Source organism: Muntiacus reevesi, chromosome 21 (assembly GCF_963930625.1).
Source record: "Muntiacus reevesi chromosome 21, mMunRee1.1, whole genome shotgun sequence".
NCBI classification, from domain to species: Eukaryota; Metazoa; Chordata; class Mammalia; order Artiodactyla; family Cervidae; genus Muntiacus; species Muntiacus reevesi.
In genome coordinates, this window is record NC_089269.1 from 20915676 (window position 1) to 20932514 (window position 16839).

The 16839-nt window shown below is 37.0% G+C and overlaps 1 protein-coding gene across 2 annotated transcripts in view; it reads right to left on the minus strand.

The window, feature by feature from the left end:
• The window catches only part of CADM2 (cell adhesion molecule 2), a 368057-nt gene that overhangs the window by 152429 nt on the left and 198789 nt on the right, over window positions 1-16839 (minus strand). The gene's annotated exons all lie outside the window — the stretch shown is intronic.

Sequence of the window (16839 nt, forward strand, 5' to 3'; positions counted from 1 at the left end):
AATTAACATAAATTCAGCTTTTCTACTGTTGTGCTCTATGCAAAGATTTGACTTGGAAATGATATTGAATTTTATGTATTTGACGGGAAGATATTTGCATGGTCCATTGTGTTTTACTTATTTCCAGAGAAGATTGTCTTTATCTTATTGATTTTAAAAATAAAGTAAAATTAGTAAAGGATGCACTTAGTTGCTCAATCATGTCCGACTCTTTGCAACCCCGTGGACTGTAGTCTGCCAGGCTCCTCTGCCCATGGGGATTCTCCAGGTAAGAGTAACTTGCAGTGGGTTGCCATTCCCTCCTCGGGGGGATCTTCCCAACACAGGGATGGGACCTAGGTCTCCTGCACTGCAGCATTGCAGGCGGGTGATTTAATGTCTGAGCCACCAGGAAAACCATAATAAAGGATAAGCCTAGATAAACATTCCATGTCTTGTTTGGAAAATGTCTGTTTAGGATTTTGTTCAGAAATATCTAAGTTAGGATTTTTACCACAAAAAGCTCTATGAAATTTCCGCAGTTTTTGAGAGTAAGAAGAATTTCTAACATTTGGAAAGGAAAGAAGGAGCATAGTATCTCAACTCTATTTTTTAACTGTAAATTAATCATATAGGTTATAGGGCTTTCCATCAACATGTGTCTTATGAAATATCTCATTTTTGTTAACCAAATTCATTTCTGAGATTTCTGCATTTGAAAATTATATTCAACTTCAGTTAAAAAATATTAGAGTGAAAGATGAAATGATCTTCTTTTAGTCAAAATATGTCAAGATAATACAGATATATAGTTCTTTGGTATATTAAAAAAATGAGGTTCTCTTACTTTTCAGTGTCTCATAAATCTATACAAAATGTTGCCTCATTTTTATATTTTGTATCCTTCCCTATAAATCTATGCCCATGTTTTCTTGTTGAAAGCTCCAAGCAGTAGAAATTTAAGAAAATTTAGATCTCTTGACAAAATTCTTGCATAATTATGTTACACAATATGTAAGAAATTATTCCAAAATATTGCTTATATTCTTTAATTTTAATAACAGCTGCATTTTAAGAACCCACACATCTGCTTCCTTCAGCTATATTCTTCACAAAAATATCATTTTATGTAATATTAATTGGACACATAAAATCTGATAGCAGTTGTATATAACATAAAATATTAATGAGCATCATTCAAGCAGAATAAATAAAAGTATAATTTGTTGCTTTTAATATTAGTTCATGTGACATCTTATAGGGTTACTAAAAGGCATAAGATAAACAGGAAAAAGTACTGAGAAGAGCTAGTTGTAATATCTTTGCCCATATTTCTGCTGACATCCTCCTCACCAAACAGGAAATAGCACTTAAAAATTTTTTTCATTTTGCTTTCTAGCTTTATAAAGTAACTGATGTATTACATAGTTACAGAATTAAAAGAAATTTCTTTGTATGGCACAGTTAATCTGATGATTCCATATATATTCTTGTTTCATGTTCCATATTGTTTTAGAGAGTCTATTTTTTTCTTCTTTGGCAAGTAAGTCACAGCATTACTTCATCACTTTGTGATCTAAAACAGTGTTTCTCAAAAATGGAATGTGCATCTGAATCATATTTGAATCTTGTTAAAATGCAAATTCTGATTCAATAGCGGTGAGGTAGAGTCTGAAAGTCTGTTGCTGGCCTACAGAATTATTTTCAAGAGCAAGGGTATAATGTATGCATCATCACTGTAGGGAATAGACCAAAGGTGAGTGAACACTGGAATTAACTTTACTCACTTCTTTCCCTCTCTCTCTTTTTATTGCCACTCTTTGTAAGCTTAACATTCCTTCACTATTCAATATATATTTCTCCTTTATTTACATTTTTGAAAATAGCCATGTCATGTATTATATAATGTGTCGGTTCAATGGCCAGTGAAGCAAAGGGCAAACATTAAACACAGGAATTTGTAGGATTACTTTCCATTATAATCCTTGAAGTCACCCTTCTATCTTTTTCCAAAGGAGATTATGGCCATGTGAGCACTTGCTCTCAAGTAATCAGAAATGTGATTGCTTTTGCTTGGTGGTGGTTGTGTAACTGAGTAAGATCCCATGGGGAGGCCGGGGAGGTCGGGTGGCAGGTCTTCCTTGTACCCTCTGCTTTAGCTCCTTTCTGAAGTACCCAGATAACAGTATTTGATGCAAATTTTCTGAATTCTTTTGCAGATGTAAACTCCTACCCACCTCAACCAAATGGAAGACGTTAACTATTTGATGACCTGGAGCACATCAGTCAGTTCAGTTCAGTGGCTCAGTCATGTCCAACTCTTTGCAACCATGGACTGCAGCACACCAGGCTTCCCTTGTCCATCACCAACTCCCAGAGCTTGCTCAAACTCAAGTCTATCAAGTCAGTGATGCCATCCAACCGTCTCATCCTCTGTTATCCCCTTCTCCTCCTGCCTTCAAACTTTCCTAGATCAGGGTCTTTTCTAATGAGTCAGCCCTTCACATCAGATGGCCAAAGTATTGGAGCTTCAGCATCAGCATCAGTCCTTCCAATGAATATTCAGGATTGATTTCCTTTAGAGATTGACTGGTTAGATCTCCTTGCAGTTCAAGGGACTCTCAAGAGTATTCTCCAACTTTACAGTTCAAGAGTACGTAAGGACTGATATTTGCTGAATGCTGGGAGAGCCTGAGGCTTTTTAGAACATGAGTCACCTCATCTTCTTGCATGACCATGCAGTAAAAATTTCTCTGCTCCAAACTCTGGCATTTCAGTTTGTTTGACCTCACTGTGTGTCACTGTTGAGCATAGGAACTTAGTTGCAAATTGTCTCATTATACTACTGTGTTTATACTGCATGCTTTAGAAATCTTCTATAAGGAACTGTTTTTAAATATCTGCCTGAAAATTCCTCAAGTATGCTTCCCAATGAAAGTTATTTTCTTGAAACTTTCATGGTAAAGTCTAAAGTAAAGATTTTCTATCAATATTTATAGCATGTACCTGTATCAGAGAGCTGGATCATGAAGAAGACTGAGTGTCAAAGAATTGATGATTTTGAATTGTGGTGCTGGAGAACTCTTAAGAGTCCTTTGGACTATAAGGGGATCAAACCTATCAATCCTAAAGAAAATCAACCCTGAATATTTGAAACTTGAAACTAACACAACATTGTAAATCAGCTATTTTTAAATACAAATTTAAAAATTAAATGAATAAACAATCTGAGTCAAGTTATCTAGGGAATGAAACAAAAGGTTATCTGGACATTTTTAAATTCAAATCTCTTAAAAAAGTCAGATCTCAGGAGATAACTCTAGATCCATTTTTTCCCCAGATTTATAATATTAGGTTGCATGCATGCTAAGTCACTTCAGTTGTGTCTGACTCTTTGTGACCCTATGGACCTTGACCTGCCAGGCTCCTCTGTCCCTGAGATTCTCCAGCAAAGAATATTGGAGTGGGTTGCTATGCTCTCCTCCAGGAGATCTTCCTGACCCAGAGATCGAACCCATGCTTCCTGCATGGACAGGTGGGTTCTTTACCACTAGCACAACCTGAGAAGCCCTAATATTAGGTTACCTGCCTCTGCATCTGGAGCTTCTGGCCACCTTTGTACTAGACTTTTAGAAGGAATATCCTTCTAAGGTGACGTTTCTTCAGATGTTACTTTCCCTCCACAATGGTTCCAATCACCCTGAGTGTTGTAATCTGAATTTTTGTGATGTATTTCCTTTCTGCTCTTTAGTGACTTTAATTCCCTTTAAACAGATCCAGAACAAATATAATCCCATTTTTATAAAAGGAAGTCTTGTCCTGAATCCTAGGTTAGCCCTTTCTTTCAGACCTGCACCTGAGGAGGACCAGTTTCCTTTTAAACGATTGCAAAGCCAATAAGCAACACTTGGAACAAGGTTGGGATTTCAATATAGTTCTGCCTTGTTGCCATGACTACCTTCTCATAACTGGGATAAAGCTCTTGGAATTTTGTAGTGTATTTTGTGACTTCTCCACAACTATTTGGACTTTACATTTTTTGGTCATGAGCAAAGTTGCAAGATCTTAGTGTATACCCCAAATTTCTATGCTTATGTAGAATATGAACTCTGTTATTATTTTCAGAGCCTGTGTTTGTAGGTGTTTTTCCAAGAATCAAATACCAGTTTCAATAAGAGATTTCAATAAATTTATTCTGAATCCATACATTGTTATTAATGGTGCTTTAAATGACACCATTTTTAGTAAGCTGAAAGGTGGTCTTCTTGCCATACAGGAGAGACAATGTGGGCATTAAAAAATAAGATAACTTGTTTTTATTTTCAAAAACTTGGAGTGACCGTATTGGACAAATGGATATGTTATACAATTCTTGTTTAAAAGAAACTGTATAGATAAAAATTTATAAAAGTGAATGCATCATTTTTAGAAGGCAATCAACTCTCTTCATTTAAAAAAAAAAATGACATAATGTAACTATGTCCAGTTAACTCAGTCAGTAACATAGATGTATATTTTAGAACTAATTTGTCTTGAAGGGATTGTTGGTACTTTTTTTTTTTTTTATGGCTTAAGTGTACAACAGAATTTTTTTTTTTTACAAACCATCTTTTATTTATTTTTTTTAACTATTCAGGTTAAGCATTTGGTTTTATATCTACTTCAAACTTTCTCCAGACCAAAATTACTGAGGCCATGTCTTATATGGTAAAACTTTAAAGTCTGGCAACCACTTTCATTTGTTCACTGGAGAAGACCTCAAAACAAATTCTTGAAGCAAATTTCAGTAACGCCTATGAGTATTCCTTCATACTGGAGAAGGCAATGGCAACCCACTACAGTATTCTTGCCTGGAGAATCCCATGGACAGAGGAACATGGCAGGCTACAGTCTGTGGGGTCTCAAGAGTCGGACACAAGTTAGCGACTAAACTACTACTACTAAAATTCACATCGGAGAAGGGAATGGCAACCAACTCCAGCATTCTTGCCTGGAGAAGTCCATGGACAGAGGAGCCTAGCGGGCTGCAGTCCATGGGGTCACAGAGAGTCAGACACGACTGAGTGACTATCACACACACACACACACACACACACACACATTCCTTCATCCAATCCCAATTATAATGCAGTAGAGTTTTATAAATCCCTTTTGCAATAGTCTACTTTTATAAGGTGCCACACATAATCCTGGTTTGTAAGGCTGTGGCTCCATCATTCACTAGCAATGCAAAATATTTGTTTCACTTGACAAGGAATTTTATTGAAGCTCAGTTTTTGTTAATAGATTTCAGAAGCTCAGATAAGCAAAATAATATTTACAGGGGATTGATGAAGGGAGCATAACTCATTTATCTAAACATTCTAAAATCACTTTAACTTTATTCAGATGAGTCAAATGTTACAGTCTTTATCAAATTCCTCTTAAGTATTACCCCACAAGTATATATTCAGAGGTGCTATAAAGACCCACTCTATGATATTTGCTTTATATATCTTGGTGGTGGTTTAGTTGCTAAGTCATGTCCAACTCTTGCAATCCCATGGACTGTAGCCTTCCAGGCTCCTCTGTCCATGGGATTTTCCAGGCAAGAATACTAGAATGGGTTGTCATTTCCTTCTCCAGGGGATCTTCTGGACCCGGGAATGAAATGCAGGTCTCCTGAATTGGAGGTGGATTCCTCCACTGCAGGGAGATTCTTTACCGACTGAACTTATTGTCAAATTATTTCAATACATAGACTTGTGTCTAAAATATGAACTCAGAGAGAAATGCTCTTGAGTCTTGGAACCATGAAATGTCAGATCTCTTGTACAAATGGTTTGTGAACATAGTATTTAACTCATCATGTCTCTCTTTTTTGTACCATCTAAAGTGTACTAATAAAAGTTTGGCAAATATGAAAATGTGAACAGTTTTATAAGAAGATTGCTTATTGATTTCACTTTAGGTTTCATCTTATTTTTCTACAATAATTTAGCGGTTGTATCATATTCATGTAACGATTCATTCATATTAACTTTTACGTTATCAGTGTTTTTTTGTATTTATGCAAATTCTTCTATAACACGAGGTATGAGTCACTCTCCCTCAAAAACATCGGATGTTGTTCAATCATTGCTTGATGGCTTAGAAAATTTAAATATTTGAATAGAAAATTTCTACTAAGGTTACTTTAGAACATCACTAAGAGGAATACTGCTCAGTTTAGAAGAATTATTAGGAAAGGAGAGTTATCTTCTTTTTAAATTTTATTTAATTTTTATTTTTAAAGTTTTTTGGTGTGTAACATTTTTTTAAAGTCTTTGTTGAACCTGTTACAATATTGCTTCTGGCTTGTTTTATTTTTTATTTCTTTTTGCTTTTCTGGCTGTGAGGCATGTGGGATCTTAGCTCCCTACCAGGGGTCGAATCTGTATCCCCTGCACTGGTAGGTAAAATCCTAACCACTGACTCTCCAGGGAAATCCCCAGAGTCATCTCCCTTGAAGATTATTGAGGTATATAGTCTTAGATCACTTTCCCCCAAGTGATTGCTTATTTCTATATTTAATTCTATATTTATAGTTATTTAATTCCCTATTTAGTGGTGTGCACCTTACAAAAATACCAAGAACTGGTTTGCTAAGTCCAGGAAAGGATTCAGTAGAGAAGACAGTCACCTCCTTTAAAGTTATTAAGGTGAAGACTAAGAGTAATTTAACCTAAATTGCTCACTTTTTCTCCATATAAAAACCTTGCACTCATATCATGTGTTAAACAACATGCTAGATTTTGCATGTGAAAACTTAAAGAAATCTCACTCTGTTGAGAGAGACAGATATGTAGCTATGGTATTTAAATATTTTAAAGAACTTTTAGTGTGTTCAAAATACCAAAGAGAAAAACAGTTTAAAGATTCATAATAATCAGATACACTCCCTGATCTTCACCCTATCAGATACCTCTTTTGAAAAAAGCATGGTAGACCGACTATTTTAGAAAAAATGGCTACTTAGGAAATTAGTTCTTAATAGTGACACCCCAAGAGACAGATTAGCTGGTTGCCAAGAAAATCTTAATTTTATTAGTACATTCTTTGAATATCCAGTAGCAATATGAACATTACTTATTATTTCTGTACCACTAATGTAATGAGCTGAAAACCAGAGTTTGCCAGTTTCAGCATAGTTTCCCTCTTTCTGACTTACCCGCCTTGTTCATGAGCTTTGCTGTATTAATATACCCAGCATAACTTGTGGAACTTATCTTGGGCACTTTAGGCTTAGTTTATACCCTATCAAGTTTTCACAAATAAGCCTCAGAAGAAGGTAGGGTATGGGGAAATAGAAACATTTTTTATATTTAATCCCAGAGCATAATTTTTTATTAGAGACTCTTTAATATTTTATATTTAACAGAATTATAGTAATTAAATCTAAAAGTTATATTAACATGTGAAAATAAATCTATAAGCCTCTATAGTGTCTGTACTTGATGAATTTGAATTCATAATGTTTGCCATAATCAGATTTTTGCTTTTTAATAGTAAATCCCTCTCCAATGTAATTTCTTTTGTAGATATTCCTTACCTAGAAATTTCCATACTCTGTAGCATAATTAAATTAGGTGTGATTACACCTGAAGAGGCATCTGACCCCCAGTTAGATGTAATTAAACCTGAAGAGGTACCCTGATATCCAGGGTAGAAAGTTTGAAACTTTACTCCCAAACAGAACCAATGTAAGTTAACTAGCTGTTTCAGAATCTCTCTCATATATCTCAATGTGATTTAAAACCCTGAAAAGTTCAAAGAAATTGAAGTAAAAACACATGCTTGAGCACACACGTATACACACACAGGTACACACATATACCACAGTTAATTTCAAGGAAGCCATGATTTAGCCTATCTAATGAGAGAATATAATTAATGATGTACAAAAAATGTGAGCAAAATAGAGGAAGAAGCAGAGAGCAGGGTGTTCTTACAGACAAAAGAAACTAAGTCACTATGAAGCCAGTCAATCAGCGAACTATTTATATCCAAGGAATAACCTTTATGGTAATAAACAGGTTCCCTTGTGTTCCTTTAACTTGACAGTGGCCAGAAAAAAACTTAAAATAACCTCTTTTCACTTGAGAGTATGTTGAGTGAATCTCAGTGCCATTAACCAAAAGTTTAGACATAAAAAGTCAACTATCACTTGTAACCTCTTCTAAGAAAAGATTTTATATTTTGTGCACTATATCCTTAGGCTGACTCAAAAATATAATACCATCTGACTGAAAAATGTTATAAAAATGATTACCCAATTCTAAGCCTGGTGCCTTAAGGTAGGCACTATAATTGCATAGATTATAATGTTCTTCCTTCTACTGAAGATTGAAAGATTTATTTTCTTTTCTATTAAAAAAGTGTTTTAATGCAGGCCCAAAATATGATAAAAGATGGCAGAAAAAATTTTAAAAGCCCATACACTAAAGTAAACTCTATAAGAAAATTTTAAAAAAATCTATCCACTGAAATAAATTCTATAAGTAGTAGGCAAGTGTGACTCCTTTGAAACACTTATGTAATTTTCTAGCTATCAAAAATTCAGTTTATGAAATCTTGTAGCATTAAGAAAATGTAAGAAAAATAAACATGCTCCTTACCAACCTATTTTGAAAATGAGTCATTTGCATCTGTAATGTGACATCACCCTTCTGAATACAAGTTTCTCTCTACTGTCTACTACCACTGGTTATTTTTCACAGGTTATCTTGTTTACTGAGAAAAATGCTATTTTTAAATTCTAACTGCACACTGGAATTTTCATAAGGTTCAATACAATTCATGTATTCATAAATAAAGTACTATTTTTCATTTACTCTTCCTTTTTTCTGTTGTTATTATTCAGTCACTAAGTTGTGTCTGACTCTTTTCAACCACATGGACAGCAGGATGCTAGGCTCCTCTGTCCTCCACTATCTCCCAGAGTTTGCTCGATTCATGTCCATTGGGTCAGTGATGTTATCCAACCATCTCTTTCTCTGTCCCTCCTCCCTTCTCCTTTTGACTTCAGTCTTTCCCAGCATCAGAGTCCTTTCCAATGTATTCGCTATTCACATCAGGTGGCCAAAGTATTGGAGCTTCAGCTTCAGCATCAGTCCTTCCAATGAATATTCAGGGCTGGCTTCCTTTAGGATCGCCTGGTTTGGTCTCCTTGCTGTCCAACAGATTCTCAAGAATCTTCTCTAGCACTACAATTCAAAAGCATTAATTCTTCGACCCTCAATCTTCTTCTGGTCCAACTCTCACATCCATAAATGACTACTAGAAAAACCATAGCTTTGACTTAACGAGGCTTTGCTAGCAAAGTAATGTCTCTGCTTTCTAATATGCTGTTGAGATTTGTCATAGTTTTCCTTTCAAGGAGCAAGTGTCTTAATTTCATGGCTGCAGTAACCAACTGCAGTGATTTGGGAGCTCAAGAAAATAAAATCTTTCACTGCTTCCACTTTTTCCCCTTCTATTTGCCATGAAGAGAAGTGACTGCATGCCACAATCTTAGTTTTTTGTATGTTGAGTTTCAAGCCAGCTTTTCATTCTCCTCTTTCACCCTCATCAAGAGGCTCTTTAGTTCCTCTTCACTTTCTTTCATTAGAGTGATACTATCTGCATATTTGAGTTTGTTGGTGTTTCTCGCAGCAGTCTTGATTTTTACTTGTGATTCATCCAGTCTGGCATTTCACATAATGAACTCTGCATATAAATTAAATAAGCAGGATGGCAATGTACAACCTTGCTGTACTCCTTTCAGTTGTTCAATGTGCAGTTCTGTTGCTTCTTGACCTGCACACAGGTTTCTCAGGAGACAGATAAGGTGGTCTGGTATTACTATCTCTTTGAGAATTTTCCAGTTGGTTGTGATCCACACAAAGGCATTAGCCTAGTCAATGAAGTGGAAGTAGATATTTTTCTGGAATTTCCTTTCTTTCTCCATGATCCATTGAATGTTGACAATTAAATATCTGGTTCCTCTGCCTTATCTAAACCTACCTTATACATCTGGGAGTTCTCAGTTCACGTATTGTTGAAACCTAGCTTGAAGGATTTTGACCATTACCTTACTAGCTTGTGAAATGAATGCAACTGTATGGTAGTTTGAGTATTCTTTGGGGTTGAAATGAAAACTGACCATTTCCAGTCTTGTGGCCACTTTTATGTTTTCCAAGTTTGCTGACATATTAAGTGCAGCACTTTAACTGTATCATCTTTTAAGATTTTAAATAGCTCAGCTGGAATTCTGTCCCCTTCACTAGCGTTGTTGGTATCAATGCTTCCTAAGGCCCATTTGACTCACACTCGAGGATGTCCATTATTCTTTGTTGTTGTTTGGTCGCTCAGTTGTGTCCAACTCTGTGAATCCATGGACTGCAGCATGCAAGCTTCACTGTCCTTCATATCCCCTGGAATTTGCTCAGACTGATGTCCATTGAGTCAACGATGCCATCCAATCATCTCATCCACTGTTGCCCCCTTGTCCCCTTGCCCTCAATCTTTCCCAGCATCAGAATCTTTTCCAATGAGATAGCTCTTTGCATCAGGTGGCCAAAGTATTGGAACTTAAACTTCAGCATCAGTCCTTCCAATGAATATACAGGGTTGATTTTCTTTAGGATTGACTGGTTTGATTTCCTTGCTGTCCAAGGGACTCTCAAGAGCTTCTCCAGCACCACAGTTTGAAAGCATTGATTCTTCAGTGCTCAGCCTTCTTTATGTTCCAACTATCACATCTATGCATGACTATTCTTTGACTATATTGACCTTTGCCAGCAAAATGATGTCTGTGCTTTTGTATGCTGTCTGATCAAAGAATTAAATAATCATTTTTAGAAAGATTTGATTCATAAATTTCATAAAATATCTTCCTGGGTCCCAAGAAGATCATTTGCTAAAGCTGATGGTAATGAGACCATCTCTCCTTATATGGCACAGATATCATAAGAAACTGCATTTTCATGAAAAATCTAAAGCTCTTGAATGGGAGAGGCATCTTCTAGCACATGAAGAAATCATAAAGTGTCTTTTGAAAAGAACCTGGGGAGATTGTGAGCAGTGATTAAGTCTCTCCATTGGCAGATGTGAGCTAGAAAGCTAGTAGATCTGAATATTTATGTTATTATAGTATCTCAACATTGCTTGTTGGCTGATAATTCATGGATTAGTGAGAGTTGCACTTTCTTTAACACAAGTAAAAAATGGTGACTAAAAGCATTAATAAGCAATAAAACATTTTTTTTTGTTATTGATATAATTCTCTTTCTTAACAATAAGTGAAATCCAGTCAAAGATATCATTATATACATGCTGGAACTTCTCTTTCCATTCCAAGAACCACATATACTAGCCCTGAATTTCTGTTGCTATTTTACTTAAAATAATTTCTGACATTAAAACTAGCAGAACTATTAATCTAAAATATTTTGCCAGAGTGAGTATGAATACATTTTACACTTAATCATGTTCATTTTCTTAAATTTATTATACTGTATAATCTTAAAACAAATAAGCAATCAAACAAAATTAAAACGCCATTTAAATAAAAGTATTATATTTCTACATTTAAAAAATGTAGGTAAAATAACTTTTGCTTTCCATCTAGCAGAGTAACAAGGCTGGATTTACCTCTTATCTGGAAAAAGCAAGTTTCCAAGATATTGAACATCATAATAATGGACTGTTATACCAGAGAGATGGAAAACAAATGAAATGAACCTTAAAATTTGTCTCTGCTTAATGCCTTGAGAGATTTTCTAAGCAATGAAGTATGGAGGGAAAACCATGTATAACCCGGCAGCCTCCCGGAGTTATACTGATAGAGCTGGGTGTCTAAGAAGCCCAGAGGGCTAAAGTTTACAGGGTTGTGTGCTCACTCACTCAGTCATGTCTGACTTTTTGTGACCCCATGGGCTGTAGCTTACCAGGCTCCTTTGTCCATGGGATTTTCCAGGCAAGACTGTCAGAGTGGGTTGTCATTCCTTGGGAAGCCTTTAAGCGTTTACAGGACAGAATATCAAAAAGGAAAGAGCTACAATGAAGAGATGGCTCCAGACTTCTGCAGTATCCCTAATTATTGATTAGTGTATCTGTGTGAGGAAAGCATTTGAAGCTAGAACAAGGACTATTAGAAAAAATTAGAGGAAATGGAATATGATGCTCACATAGGACAGAGAAATAATGCCTGTTCTAACTAACATGATTTAAAAAAAAAAAAAGCTCATAATTCGTACCTGGAGCACTCAGAAGATTTTGGAAGAACTGATGCTGAAGCTCCAATATTTTGGCCACCTGATGTGAAGAGCCAACTCATTGGAAAAGACTCTGATGCTGGGAAAGATTGAGGAGGGCATGAGGAGAAAGGGTTGACAGAGGATAAAGTGGTTGGATGGCATCACCAACTCAATGGATGTGAGTTTGTGCAAACTCTGGGAAATAGTGAAGGACAGGGTATCTTGGTGTGCTGCAGCGCATGGGGTCACAAAGAGTTAGACACAACTTAGCAATTGAACTACAACAATGGGATTTAAGTAATTATTACAATAAACGCTGCCCTGTCCCTGCTAAGAAATTTAAAGGATCCTCTGAAAGGGCTTCCCTGGTGGTTCAGACAAAGAATCCACCTGCAATGCAGGAGACCTGGGTTCGATCCCTGGGTCAGGAAGGTCCCTTGGAGAGGGGAATGGGTACCCACTCTAGTATTCTTGCTTGGAGAATTCCATGGACAGAGGAGCCTAGCAGACTATAGTCCATGGTGTTACAAAGAGCTGGATATGACTGAGCAAGTAACACATTCACTTCTGAAAGCATTAAATTCTTTCTAAGTTACTTAACCAGAACAAAACTTAAGAATTCTTACAGAATTAGAAGAATATTCAGCACCAGAAAGGTGAACATTTTAATGTCCCTAATCCAGTCAAAAACAAGTCTGCCTTCAAAGAAGCAGGAAAATACTATTTATAATGAGATCAGTCAGTCTCTTGAAACTAACCTAGAAACAATATAGCTGATAGAAGTAAAAGACAAGGGCAATGAAAATATAAAATCTCTCAAATTACATACAAAACCTAAGAATGTAAAATTTATGCAAATAATTCTTATGATCTTGGATTAGGCAAAAACATCTTACATATAATACCAAAGCATGATTCATAAAAGTAAAAATAATAATAATAATAATACAACTTAGAATTTGGATTTCATGAAGTAGTACAACCACTTTGAAAAATAGTTTGGAATGCCTTTAAAAATTAAACATGTGTCTACTGTATGACTCAGCCATTCTACTCCTAGACTTTTACCCAAGAGAAGTAAAAGTAGAGCAAATACTTATATCTAAATGTTCATAGCAGCTTTATTGCAATGGCCCCAAACTGTAAACAACCTAAATGTCTAAGCCAGATAAATGGATAAACAAATTGTAGTACAGATGCTTACAATAGAATACCTATCAGTAACACACAAAAGCTTTTTTATATATAATATGGATGAATCCCAGAATATTTATCCTGAGAGAAATAAATCAAAGAAGAGTGTATACTAATGACTTGATTTATATAAAATTATAAAGAACATAATCTATAACTGCATAAAGTAGAATAGTGGTTTCCTGGAAGTGAGACAGGGTTGTGGCTGGGGGGGTGGTGGTGGACAAAGATCTGCAGGAAGGAATTATTAATGTGTGTGAACAAACTTTTGTAGATGAGGAATATGTCCACTATCTTGATCATGGTGAAAATATACTAAAATGTACACTTAAAATATGGGTAGATTGCGGACTTGGACGGTTTGTGAGCGTTCGTGTCTCTCACCTGCCATCTTCTCTCCTTTGCTTCCCAGGATGCAGATAAAGCCCTATCACGAGGGCAGCGGATCTCTCCGCGTAGAGCTTCCCACCTGCATGTACCGGCTCCCTAACGTGCACGGCAGGACCGGCAGCCCGGCGCCGTCCGCCGACCACGTGCAGGTAGGAACGCGGGGCCCTTGCCCCGCCCCCCGCCCCCCTCCATTTCAGTGCGCAGGCGCCAAGGCCCCGTCCCACATCCTGCCGGCCCAGTGCGCAGGCGCCAAGGCCCCCGATCCACCGCCTTGCCTATCCAGTGCGCAGGCGCCCTGGCTCACCGAGCCCCGACCCACCGCCCGCTTGCTCAGTGCGCAGGCGCTGCGGCCCTGCCGGCGGAATTTGGGGTCTAGGGTCCTCGGGTCGCACCAAGTCGGGACTGTGCGACCTGAACTGTGTGGAACCAAAACCTTGGCGACTAGACCCGATCGCCTATCCCCACCCCAGCCTCACGCGCCCTCCGGCCTCCGAGTGACCATAACTTTTACCCTTTGGAACATCTATCCCGTCTTTCCCCCCGCCCCCCACCTCCGCTTAAGACTGTTTAAACTTTTATTACCAAAAAAAAAAAAAAAAAAAAAATGGGTAGATTGTTTTTTGTCTATCTCAACAGTTGCTTTTAAAAAATAAGAAACTTTAAAAAAGAAAAGTTTAACAAAGATTGTTGGTTATCATTTGCTTTCATTAGCTATTCACACTCAGATGAAACAATTGTTTTATCTTTTTCCATAAAGATGCCTTCTGTTTCTCATTGTATCTTGAGAGAATCTTGAGCTAACATAATCAACAACGTTTAGAAAACCCCAAGTTGTATGTACACACACACGCCTCACAGGTATTACCAATGCTATTTCTTTTTCTGATTTAATATGGGGTCCAGAATGATCCAGATTTAAATGGTAAGGACACTTTCAAAGTGGAGAGGGAGGTGGGAGGGGGGATCGGGATGGGGAATACGTGTAACTCAATGGCTGATTCATATCAATGTATGACAAAACCCACTGAAAAAAAAATTTAAAAATTTAAAAAGTGGTAAATTTAAACAAACAAACAAAAAACTCCAAAATTCATTTATCTGTGGAAACAGTGACAGACTTTATTTCTTGGGCTCCAAAATCACTGCAGTTGGTGACTGCAGCCATGAAATTAAAAGATGCTTGCTCCTTGGAAGAAAAGCTATGACCAACCTAGATAGCATATTAAAAAGCAGAGATATTACTGTGCTGACAAAGGTCCATCTAGTCAAGGCTATGGTTTTTCCAGCAGGCACATATGGATGTGAGAATTGGACTATAAAGAAAGCTGAGAACCAAAGAATTGAAGTTTTTGAATTGTGGTGGTGGAGAAGACTCTGGAGAGTCCCATGGACTGCAGGGACATCAAACCAATCAATCCTAAAGGAAATCAACCTTGAATATTCTTTGGAAGGACTGATGCTGAAGCTGAAGTTCCAATACTTTGGCCATATGATGCAAAGAGTTGACTCATTTGGGCAAGACCCTGATGCTGGGAAAGGTTGAAGGCAGGAGGAGAAGGGGACAAAAGAGGATAAGATGATTGGATGGCATCACAGACTTGATTGACATGAGTCTGTGCAAGCTCTGGGAGATGGTGATGGACGGGGACCTGGCCTGGCATGCTGCAGTCCATGGGGTCGCAAAGAGCTGGACACAACTGAGCAACTGAACTGAACTGAACTGATGGTGTACACTGTAAGTTTAAATGGCAACATTTTTAATTAATCCATATCCTACATGATACAGGAGCTTTAAACTCAGGGCACACAGATATTTCCCTTTTATTTTCTTTTGTGTTTAGCTCCAGGGAATTCACAATCTCTGTATAATATGTTAATATTTCACTCATTTAAATTAAGGCTTTGTGCAACTGACATTAAATGAAGCATTAGGCCAAAACTAGTTTTACAATACCAGAGAGAGTATTTAAATTAAATATATAGCCTACCATTTCTCAAAGTAGAGTCCACAGTGTTCAAAGCAAGAAACACAAATTTTAAAAATCATCCAGCCAGAGAATACTGCTAAGATATTGGCTAATGGAACTTTTACAGTTATTCTCAGAAATGTTGAAGCACTAAAGTACATTTAGTTTTAGAGAATCCCGTTCTAAGAATAGATCCATAAAGAACACAGAATATCAAATCATTTTCTAAACTTAGTGGATTAGGTCTCCTCTCTTTCTTTCTTTTAACTATCCATTAATTTTTGGCTAGCTGGTTTCTAATCTTATGCATTCTTCAACTATAGTGAGCCTAAGGATCAACAGAAGTGAAGTGAAGTAAAGTGAAAGTCACTCAGTCATGCCTGACTCTTTGTGACCTCATGGATAGTCCATGGAATTCTTCAGGCCAGAACTGGGGTGGATAGCCTTTCTCTTCTCCAGGGGATCTTCCCAACCCAGGGATTGAACCCAGGTATCCCGCATTGCAGGCAAATTCTTTACCAGCCGAGCCAGAGGTACTTCATAAATATTAGCACTTCTGTGCTTGACAACAGGAATTCTGATTTTAAAGGTTTTCATTGAGACCAGGAATCTGCATTTTTCTAACTGTACCTGAGGTGATTCTAACTTAAGCTGTTTTAAGGCTACTTTTTGAGAAACACAGCTTTCAGAAATTCACTCTCATGTTTCCAAATGCTGAAAAATTATTTACTTAGTAGCTTATAGTACAATTACACTGTATGTAGCCAACTTGAAAATGAGCTGTGGCATTATTTTTGATTAACATTTAAAGTGTACATCAAAATCCCTGTTCACACAGGGAAACACAGCTGAAACCTGCTTACACTTGATGGTCCAACATTTGAAATAAGTGTTGTTTAATAAGTAAAATAACACTTGCAGAATGCAGGCAATACTATTAGGAACTGACAAGCTTCAGTGACTTCCCACAAAGTTAGACTTTGATGGATATGCATAGCAAACATAGCAAGATTCTCAGGGTCAGAATGACCTGAGTGGGTTTTTATTGGGAA